Source organism: Thermobia domestica, chromosome 10, assembly GCF_964235325.1.
Source record: "Thermobia domestica chromosome 10, izTheDome1.hap1.1, whole genome shotgun sequence".
NCBI lineage: Eukaryota > Metazoa > Arthropoda > Insecta > Zygentoma > Lepismatidae > Thermobia > Thermobia domestica.
The window spans coordinates 161,965,002-161,977,345 of record NC_137463.1 but is presented as its reverse complement, the minus strand read 5'-3'; the positions used below and the strand labels follow the sequence as shown (position 1 = coordinate 161,977,345).

Below are 12,344 nucleotides of genomic sequence, written 5' to 3'. Positions count from 1 at the left end.
TATGGATTCAGCGTCAGTTGAAGAGATTCTATCTCTCACATTATCCCTCTATTGCAGCCGCAAGTTTCAATATTGTTAATTCATCGTCAAACATGGCTTCACAACTGTGAAACAAAACTCAGTTGTTCTAATTTTTCTTCATGCTCAGTTCTCCTTTACATTTCGCGTGCTTAAAGAAATTATCGTGATGCAATTGAAGTTTGTTTGTGCCATTTTCAGTGAAAAATTATACCTTACCCTAAACTTTTCAGGAGCGTATGAAAAGCCTAATATTTGCCTATGGGCTTTTCTGTTCTTCACATAACTAAATTTTTCTATGCCTAAGGATAGTAAAAATTGATTTCGGAAATACAAACAAGCTTTCTTCCTGAAAATTTTGTTCACAAGAAAATATCAAAATGTGTGGGGCATGCAAGTGGACATTCTTTGCTAAAGAACGTAGACTTCGCAACATATAATCGCAATTTAATTTACACTAGCTCTGTTAAGAGGGGGTGCTAGTATTACCTAAATCATATACCAGTGAAGTGTGAGACGTCATCAAAAATTTACAATGTGATAAAGTGCCTCACGTGGATAGTTTAGTGAGAGACTTATACTTATAGATCTTTCCCGTTCAAACATGATTATACGCAATCATTAAATGAGGCTTCTGGGCCAAATCACGAGCAAAATATTTGCTGGCTGGTGATCATTCTTCTTCCAAAAACATGTCGACCTAATAATGTATCCAAATATCGACATATCACTTCATTGAATCAAGATTATATATAGAGTTGTTAACAAATGTCTCAATAATAGACTCATAAAATCATACCCAAAATTTTCCATCTTATACAAACTGGTTTCCGTGCTCAGTCTAAAATGCAAGATGAACTTATTCGCGCTCGGAAGGGAATACGTATCTGTTTCTATAGAAAACGTTCTCCTTATACTCTTTTTTCGTTTTATCTCGTGGGCAACACTATACACGTACACCAGGCACAGTTAGCCTTATAACCATGTGCGCACTTATTATTAGGTATAAAAATGTATGTATTTTTAGTTTGAAATACATTTTGTTAAAACTAACAATAATTTGAAGATAGGAAGTGTTCACTCGTAGAACTTTAAAAAACAATACTTTACTTTCTAAACATGTGTATCTTACAAGATAAAGTGATATATTCTATTACAAACCATGTGCCTTCAACATTAAAATAGATCTGCAACTTTCTGTTGCAATAGAGAAATAATGTGGGAGATTGAACCTGTTCATCTTACAACTAATTCATATTAAAAAACGGTTTCTTGCTCTCTGTCACAATTATTATAATATAAATATCAATACTGAAATTGAAAGTTCTAGATTTCTTACTATTTCAGGTTTCAGGAGGAAAACAAAGCCGAGACAGCAACTATTATTCAGATATTGAATCCATATAAAAATCATTGGTTGGTTCCTGCTACAGTTTCCGCTCCATGGGAAAAAGTATAAAAACAAGAAGTAACAGTAGATTTTCACTCTTCCGGTAGCAGTACAAGAGTAAAATCAAAGTTGGAAACTATAGTTGTTGTACTGAATTAGTATCAAAAACCTGCTCCTCATTATGAATTACCGTATATGCACATTGTGATCAGTATCGAAAACGGAACTCGTAGATTCTCACCGAACTTGATTGACGTATAGTGATAGACATCGAAATGAAAGTTTTTTGGGGGTGATCATTTATTTCCGAAAACCCACTCACTTCTCGATATGTCTTACCGTTTTTCATTATTGACATCAATAATTAAACTGAAAGTAGTAGTAGTAATTAAAATACTTCCCGATTTAATAGGAAGATACAAGAGAAGATGGGATCATTCCTTGAACCAATTTCAAAAGCATTCTTGGTATGTGCTATCGTTCTCGTTCTATAGTGGTAAAGATTGAAATCGGAAATGGATTATCAGAAATGGATTATTTCTATCACTTTCAGTATAACTTGAAGGTCAACGCAGGAAGTGGAGACTATTCTTTAAATATTGATTATATTGCGAGAAAGAGCTTCACGATATCTATTACTATTCTGCTGTAAAGAGATCGATATTGAAACTAGAATTATTAATAAATTCTTACGACATCCACTTTAATAAAGGAATACCAGTGAAGATGGTATATTTTCTTCAAACGCTGAATTGATTTTTAAGAAACCGCTTGCCACTTCTATTACGGTTTTTGTTCTTAGATGATCAACATTGAAAAAGAAAATGGTTGATTTCTACCACTTTTGGTCTGACTTGAAGATTAACGACAAAGATGGAAACCATACTTGAGACACTGTATCTATTCTAAGAAATTGCTTCTCAATATATTACAATTTATGTTCTATGCCAATATAATAGTAAATACGCTTAAAACTTTGTTTCCAGCTACTTAATTCGACATTAACAGTCATTCTAATATTCTTTTCTAATCCAATTTGGAAAGAAAGGAGTTTCCAAAGGGTTATTTAAAGAAATGTTCTCAGTCTTTACGTTAAATTAGGAGCACAGAAAAGAAAATTAACCTCCTGTAGGACATGAACATATGAACTTCTAATTGACTAACTATTTACGCAAACTTCTCGACTGTTCCTTGCGTAAATAGAACTATTGTGTTAAATGATTTTCTGCTCTACACTAGCTTTTGTTTACAACCAGATACGACTGAGTTTCCGATAAGTAATGCAAAGTTACAGCTCTTGAAATACATCAACCTATTTTATGCCCAAGTCCATATTATTTTATATCAAAAGAACTTATGTAAAACAGGATGAATCCGTGAAATGATTGAAACTGAAATCATGAATAATAATAATAATAATAATAATAATAATAATAATAATAATAATAATAATAATAATAATAATAATAATAATAATAATAATAATAATAATAATAATAATAATCAGAAGAAGAAGAAGAAGAAGAAGAAGAAGAAGAAGAATAGAATGATAAGAACAATTACCTGAACAATAAACTTGATGAATGAAACTAATGAACACTGCAGAATTCGAAGCCCAAATACTTTGAATAAAAAAAAGCAGTGCTGGGCTGGCTAGGTCGGCTGCTCGGCGATCGCTGAGGGCCCACAGGGCCCGAGAGCCTTTGGAAGGGCCCGGACGCATAGCAAAATAAATATTTAAAACAAAAAAACTTAATTATCAGATGTTTAGAATGCAAAAACAGAATTACTGATAATTTAAAACACAACATCATAGTTTAATGTAATGCTTGAAAACCATTTAAAAATCAGCCAGTACCAGATTTACACATAACAAGCTATATCTTAAGGTGCCACTCTTGTACGGGCCTCCAAAATATTAAAAAAGTAAGTTGGATATAATGACATTTTTCCTATCTAACTTTAATTTTCAGTTCACAGTTCATACGGTATCTTCTCTAATAACATTACCTAGATACAGTACCGAAAACTATTTATCTGTTATACTATTTCCCTTCGGACTTTATAGTTTCCGCACTTTCCTTTGTGACAATTTTTATAGATTTATTGTCCTTTCTTTTCGTATTTTTCACAGGTTTTCCTAAAATTCTCTAACATTAACATTGTATTAATTCCCGACAAAAACGAGTGAAATAGTTTACTAAACATTTTTTTTAATACAACGTCTTATAGATATTACACTTTTTATTGGTAGACAAGGACTTGTTTACAGGGGCAATAAAGAAGCGTCATTCTCTCTCGAAAACGACGGAAATCATGACAATTTTCTCGAATTAGTCTTACTTATTGCGGAATACGATGTCATATTGCGAACCCATGTAAAATCAGTGTATTGAGAATAGTAACAAAAAAAAGCTGCTGATTGAAAAGAAAAAAAGAAGGGAAAAAGAAATTGACACAAATTGGAAGAGGATCTCTAAATACTTTCCTATCTAAAGCTTTCTTAAATAAGATGATAAGAGCAATAGGATCCTTGACGCAAAATATGATTATTAAAGATTTAAATGACATCATAATATATGGTGTCATGATAGATACTACTCAAGATATAGAGTGATGGACCAAGTAGCCGTTTGTGTTTGTTATGTTGTACAGGGTAAAATCGATGAAAGACTTCTTGATTTAACTATAGCAGAAAATACCTCTGGCGAAGCACTATTTGAACAATTACAATCATCACTTGAAAAGTTAAATATACCTGCATGCTCTTTTTATGGAGCCAGTAATATGAAAGGGTGCTACAATAGTCTTCAAGCACATTTGAAGAACGTAAACCCAGAAATCATATACACTCATTGCATGGGACACGTTCTCAATTTAGTTATAGCAGATTCTACTGTAAAGTGCCTCCAAGCAGAACATTTATTCGGGCTTATGTAAGAATCCGCTTGCTTTTTAAGCAATTCGTACAAGAGAATGATCGTGTGGGAGAAATTTACAAAGAAACATCATTCTGGGTGGGCAAAGCTACATCGATTAAAAAAAAAAATAGGTGCTACTAGATGGTCGAGCAAGCACAAAGCTCTATCATTCATAATAGATTTACATTATGATAATGTTGAATCTTCTAAATTTGTTACATTATTGTCAGTATTGTTAGATAAGTATGTCAACAGGCAATTTCGATTGCAAAACAAAATTTACAGTGCGTTCCCTTCTAGGACAGTGGTGCAAATTCGAAAATTTGTTTCTAGCTATAGTCATGCTAAACATATTTTCAGTTACTTCTCCTGTGTCTATCTTTCTCCAAAGCAAATCTTTAGATTATGCAATGGCCTGGCAGCCGGTAGATGCATTATTAGACGAAATTAGAAGAAAAAGAAGTGACAAAAATTTTAAAAGATTGCATGACAAATGTAAATCCCTGGTTAAAGACATCAAAGTCTATTTTAGGAATGGGGAAATTGATATAGAAGGTGATTTTCCAGAAAAAAGAATTCCCAAGGTGAAGAAAATGTCTTGTGAACAAGTTTCTGCCGAGGCTAGAAATTTGTCACATGACCAGAAATACAAAGCACTATACTTTAACTTTCTCGATTGTGCGAGTAAAAGTATAGAAGAACGATTTGTACCCAACAAGACTCTACTGCTTCATTGTCTCTGGTCATACCCAAAAAGGTACAAGGATATAGTAGAAGGAGGTAGAAGATTTTCCAGATGATTGAAATGAGTGAAATGGTGGAATGAAGAAAGTGGGAGGAAACGGGAGAACCAAGAGAAAACCCACGAGCACGGTGTTTTTCTACCACAAAGTCCACACGGCGCAAGCTGGGATCGAACAACGGACCCCAAGCACCGGAGGTGAACGCTCTACCACTGAGCCACCGCGCCCCCTAACGTAAATATGAGTTGTTGTTAGAACTGAAACAGTTTGCAGCAGTTTGCAGTATCGTAATTTTAGTGCAGATTTTAGTGACAAGTCTGAAGAATCAGAAGAGAAAGAAGTGTGTAAATTTGTGAGAATTACAAGTATTGATGGTGATAGTGATTCAGATGAAAGTGCGACATCTCAAGAAGAATCTGAAGATAAAAAGAAAAAGTCTGAAGCTCAATGTGGTACTAAAAGGAGATGTTTCAGATGTCTCTCATGTGCATTTCCCATTCTCTATGAACTATCGTCACAGGCTGGATTATTTAGTAATTTATATACTGTGTTTAAATATATAATGACCATTCCATCCACTCAGGTGACTTGTGAACGAGATTTTTCGAAATTGAAAATTGTAAAAAACAGGTTCAGATATTCTTTAAGCGAGAACTTACTATCTCCTTTAATGTTGATGAATGTTGAGAGAGACTTGTTTATAAATTTGGACAAAAATGAAGCCATTGATGAAATTGCGGTGACAAGCGAAGTTTTGAAAAGAAAATTAATGTATTGATATGTTCTTGATATTTTGTAATTCCTGTGTGTGTCTGAGTCATTTTCAATTTTACAATTATGTGCTTTATGATATTGTAATCATTTATTAGTAGTAATCAATAATTTGCCTGTTTGTATTAATATAAAACTAGAATAACCTTCGGTGCTTGGGGTCCCTGGTTCGATCCCAGCTCGCGCCGTGTGGACTTTGTGGTGGGCAAACACCGTGCTCGTGGGTTTTCTCGGGGTTCTACCGTTTCCTCCCACTTTCTTCATTCCACCATTTCATTCATTTCTCATAATCACCGTGTCCTTTAGCCTAACCGGCATAACCGTGAGACGTAAAACTTAAAGATTTCATTTCATTTTCATTTTTACTAGAATAACCTTCACTTTGTTAGTGCATACCAATATTTTCGTCTTTACAGTTATGTGGTCATATAAATGTTGTAATACACGTTAAATATTTGTCATTAATTCTCATAGAATAATAATAAAAAATGTTTATAACTATATGGGTTTCGCATAATTTTGCCATATCAACACATTTCTCTTTATTTCACTCATAGCCTCATTACATCATATAATACGATGCTGAACTGACGCCGAAACGTATATCATGATTTATATCTACGTTATATTGCTTAAGTATGTTTCACCTTGTCATTTATTGTAACATAGATAGATTTAAAATACTTCAGAAACATTTGTTTCATAAGCAAACTTTTAATCATTGTTGTAAATACCGAAGATACGCTGTGAAAAGTTTCTCTATCAGGGGGCCCGCGACCAACTTTAGCCGAGGGCCCGTGATTGCTCCAGACCGGCACTGACAAAAAGAACATTATGATTTGCTAATTAGAAAAAAATTATACTTTTGCTTTTCATATTTTACCTTAAGATATATCGAAACATAAGTAATATTTCTGCACGTGTTGATAGAGTTCAAGAAAACCAAAATTTTCCTATACTGTCTTTTCTCTTAAATTTAAATTAGGATACAGGACTAACCTTAAAACCTCAGCCTCAGCTCGAGAGACGTTTTGAGGTATTTATTTTTCTCATTGAGAAAGATCTATGTGGTTCATTCCCGTTCTGCTAAAGGCCCTGCAGTACTTTGTAGAAAATATTTTCAATTATTATCTTTAGGTAGAACGGGAATTCCCGTTCTGCCTAATCTTTGGAGACAGGGAATTTTATGCGGGGAAAAATCTTTTTGGGAAATGCAGCACCGTAATGCTTGAATCCTAGAGTGTTTTTATGCAGATCGAAACTCATGTATATAACGTCTGTAATAACAAGGGCGAAGACAAAATCTAAGCGATCAAAATCCAACAAAAATTCTGACAAGACGGACAAAATGCAAGCCATAGAATCATAGGAGTATATATTTAATGTAACAGTGCACATCCTATATGATTACTTTTACCCTTCAATTGCTATGTATTCTAAAATGTTATCTGTAATTTTTCAATGTACTGAAATATTTTCTTCTCTTTGAAATACTGAAAGCCCATTAGAAAGTAAAAATGTTATAATAAAAGAGCAGACTGGCTTTAATTAATTTCACACGCAATATGAAAATATTGTGTACTTCTATTCATTATACATTTGAAATACGTTCAGCATATTACTGTAAGATCATTCATTTTACTTACGAAAAGTAACTCTGATGTTATTTGATTTTTTAAAAAAAATTTCATCCTTATGAGGTAGCATATAGTTGAGTGTTGTATAAATAGTTATTTATTTTAATTCTGAAATTGATTCAATTCTTTTTTGGAAATATCAAAATGTGAAATATATACTTACTATAAGAGGCTTACGTGTTTTATTGGGCTTTCAGTAGTTTTAAAAAATGTTATTTCAATAAAGTGAAAATTACAGATATTTTAGACGCATGACAGTTGAAGAAAAAAATAATCATCCTCTTATTAGGTTGCGGCTATGATTCTGTTCCTCGAATTTCGTCCGTTTTGTCAGAAGTTCAATTGGATATTGGTCTGCATTCCTAATAATCTGTTTAGGAATTCTAACAGATTCTGTAACAAAAATAACTATATCTTTAAATTTTATCACACATTTTAGATGTTATTCCACTTGTTCTCGGAAAAATGAGTAGGATAGAGTTCTGTTATTAGCAGTGTTGTTCGCACCTACTTTAGTGTAGATGAATGTGATTTTTTTTAATACCTGCAAGGAAATTGAAAATTGATTGACTTTGTTGTAAGAAAACCGTTTGACATTATAAATGAAACGAACACAAAACAAACTTTCTTCGGTCTAATATCAAGTCGTTTCACAACGAAAGTTCATTCGGATTTCCAGTAATTTTATCCAGCATACTAAGGCTCGAAGTATTTAAAAGGTACTGCAGTTAACATTCTCAAGATATATTAAGCAAACAATGCAAGACGAAGCATAAGGCTGCCCTTAAGAAATAATAATAGCCTTCTACATCATAACTCTTTTTTCGGCATCACCTTATCAGCTGATTTGTTTTCTGTAAATAACAGCAATACAAAATATCAAATATTCAAATACTTGTATGATTTTGTAGAGTTTCAATCAAATCAAAATATCAGATAATCGGAGAGGAAAGGGATTTATAAGATGTTTCAGTTTGCTACTTTTGAAGGTGATTGCCTACTGGGTTCACCCGTAGCCAATCAGCATTCAGAACATGAAGTTTCTATATTAATGTTAGAAGTAGCAAAGAAGCCGAAGGAATCAAAGCGAGTTGAACAAAAAATCAAAACATTGAGAAGAAGGCTGGAATCACGTCAAATAGACTTGGTGGATTACGCAGATGCAATTGCATACTGTTTACATTTATAACTGATGACGTATGTAAATATTTACCGCATTAAACTTTCACCGAGGATGCTTGGATTTGAAACACGCAAGCTTTGAATTTTTTTAAAAAATCTTTCTATTTCAATCTATAGTCAGTGTGAACAATATCTCCTAGGGAGAAGAACGGAGATCTTTGAATGAACTTGAATTGGAGTAGGTCAATGATCCCTAGGAGATATTCTTCACACTGAGTATAGATTGAAATAGAAAGATTTTTTTAAAAAAATCAAAGCTTGCGTGTTTCAAATCCAAGCATCCTCGATGAAAGTTTAATGCGGTAAATATTTACATACGTAAATCAGACTTTTAACGATTATTAAAACCTGTTAAATTGTTAGAAACCTTCTATGTACGACTACTAAAGCCCGTATGGAGAGATCCTTCAATTACTCCAGATTTGATACTTTCAGTTTATTCCAGCCATTTTCTAATTCATGTTTGGTTTGTGCTTTTCTTTCTTCTCACGTGAGGTATCTAATGAATGATACATTAAACGCACAACTAGTTTTAATGTACTTGATGTATTGATAAAGCAAAACAAACCAAACTGATGCATATATATTTATAACACTTGGGTAACAGTTTCCACAATGTAAGATTGTTGCTGAAATTTATACACCTGTTAAATATATCGTTGTCATTCTGCCGGAAGTCACAAACTCGAAAAAAATTACGGATGGAATTAGATACTTCTTCCAGTAACAGAATGATATATAGGATGAAATGCATGATGCTCTATGATTGTCAGGCTACATGTAGCAGCTGAAATTGTGATACTAAACATGGTTATCCTCAGCATCACAAAATCACCTATTACATCTGGCCTGAAAATATCGGGACGTCATGTATTTTATGTTGCATATCGTCCTCGTACTGGAAAAAGTGCATAACTTTACCCGTAAGTGTTCGAAAGTAGTGATTTCTACTTGAACGACGGCAATATATTTGTTGCTTTGGTCAGGTTTATTTTATTAATTCATGTTAGATCATTTCAAATCTATAATAAACATTATACAAATGTAATTGATATATGATGTCAATTGGAAAATAGAGATCCATCTGAGAATCGAGGAATTGTTCTTGTTTTACAAAAGCAAATGCTTCTCTCAATCAACTATAGTACTGTTTCTGTATGTCAGATTGAATGTCTGAGTATGCGTTTGAGAGCAAAAGAAAATGCACCTCACCTAATGGGATCATAAAGCTGAGGTGTCCAGATAATTTTGTGGGTGACTGTATGACAGATAGAAGAAAGCAATATATGCATTTATCGATTATAATAAAATAATCCTTAGTTTTGATTTATAGTAGTATTTGTGAACATTTTTAACCCATCTATTAACCTATGGAAATTGCCTTGAGCTAATCAGTCGATATAGTGGAATTTACAAAAAATTAAATTTCGATTTGAGGTTTATGATTTTCTAATTTACTAACTAAAAATCTACGCTATCTTTTAGAAAAATCTAAGTAACGATCCTCGATTATTAGGAGGTTAAACGTGGACATTCAAATCTAAGATTTTGATATGCATTTAATATCCTAGTATATTATTTTCATCCTTTGTTAATTTATAATTATCTATACGTAGTATTTTTAAAAATTATTTCTTGATCTATACATACGTATTTGATATTATTATATAACACTTTTCCAACTAAATTTTGCAATTGGTTTGGATTTTCTTTTCGCCTTTTTACTGTAATTAGATTGTGCTTTATTAGTCCAAATATATATTATCAATTTCGATTTAACTGATTTTACAGTCATTCAAATTTTAATATTGTTTATAATTGACTATTCAAATACCTATGTTTACTCTTGTATCGCATTGTTTCGCTTAACTTTATTATTTCTGGTAAAACTATTTGTGTCATAGTTTTTTTTTTTTGATAATATGAAAATAATTTATTCGTATGAACTTATTAGGGTAGTTTGAAGATGAAAGAAAACATTTCAGATATTTCTTGACTGTTGGGAAGATCATTTAAGGGCGTAGTAGGAAAAACTTAATCTGAAGAGAAGCAATTATTTTATGTAATGACTTTCATAACTTAAAGGGATCTATCGTCCTCTGGAACAAGAGAGCTGTATTAAGATAGACCTCAATCTTTGGCGAAGTCTTTTAGAAGTGGTTTTGTAGAATTTGTAATTCAGTGAACTCCCTCTTAAAAACAACAAATTTTGTGAACCTCAAGTCTGAAAATTGTGTATTTCTCAAACGTTTTCCATTAACTAATTTCTTAATGTGAGAATAAACGATAATTCTGCAATGAAGTAATAAAATAATATTGCATGTAAACTTAGAAACATTTCAAATTACAGAATATTGTAGATGGGACATGTGTTCCAAACTAAGAAATACTCTATAAATCTTATTACAGTTACTGCACCGGTAATTTTTCTCCATTGATGCTACATCCCTTCCGAAATTCTATAAATTTATTCAAATTTCACAAAGGTAAAATGCAATATTCAAAACAACTTTTGAAGATATCAAATAGGGTTTTACGAATATATCAAATGTTCTCCTGTTTCACATCCTTTCTAGTAGAAACAATTTTTTTATTCTCGTCTATGATTACATGTAGCACTATATTAGAAATTATCAGAGCATTGTGCAAGCATCGGAGAATAACCTTACTCTGCGAATCTATATATAATTTGAGTGATTCTTTCCATTTTCTCTTTTGTAATCATTCTCTCCTGCTGGCAAACTTTGGTATTATATATGAAATCCAAAGAAAAAAATTATAACAGTCAGTAAAAGTATTTTACGAGCAATATTTTTTTGTTAATAGTTATGGAATTTTTCGTTCCTCTTCAACTGTCGTATTATGAATGGTGAAACCTACTATCAGAATTGAACTGGGATCATAACAGTAAAATATGGGGAACAGGGTTCCCTAGAACATGGTTGTCCCGTAGTATACTGGTAGACTACAGTTACAGTTCTTTCAATCCTCAGAAGTAAAGAAACATGCCTTCTCCAAGCAAAATATTCTAGTTACGCCAACGATTGGGTCAGTAAGCAATATTTGTAGTTCCTTCAGCTGTATTCTGTCCAAAGTGGGATTCGAAGCGATGAATCGAAAGTGAGAGCTCCAGAAAGAAGTAAGCTGGAGCCTGGAGTACGTTGCTGTTTCAAAGTGTGTATAAAATACATTCTTTGAACAAGAAAATGTATTTATTGATTTATTTTTGTAAACCACATTGATGAATAAATTGCAAATGCAAATGCATTTATCATTGTAATTTCTGTTGCTTATTTTTCAAACAATAAGATTTGACTGAGAAATTTTCTACTATTTCGTTTTAATATTGATTCAGAAACTATTCCTAACATCATGTCAGAAAACACGATTTCATTTGCACTGTCTTATATCACTGTTCTCTACATTGTTTAATATTATATTCTGTTCAGTCGAATGCCAATGTACGAGTTAATGCTTCACCCTGAGATTTGGGAACAACTAACATTGCGTCATTTACATATTCTTTTCAGAAGTGGAAATTTTTCACCTCGTAAATTATACACGAGCTAATTGTTTCGTTGCACTATTGAGTATAAATGAGTTTTTTCTTCCGTAATATATCTGGGTAATAGATAAAAGTTACTAAAATTGAGGAAGAAAGTATGGAGTTCGATACTATCAT

The 12,344-nt window shown here is 32.5% G+C and overlaps 1 protein-coding gene across 1 annotated transcript in view; it reads right to left on the bottom strand.

The window, feature by feature from the left end:
* The window catches only part of LOC145662804 (trypsin-like), an 83,571-nt gene that overhangs the window by 62,709 nt on the left and 8,518 nt on the right, over positions 1-12,344 (bottom strand). The gene's annotated exons all lie outside the window — the stretch shown is intronic.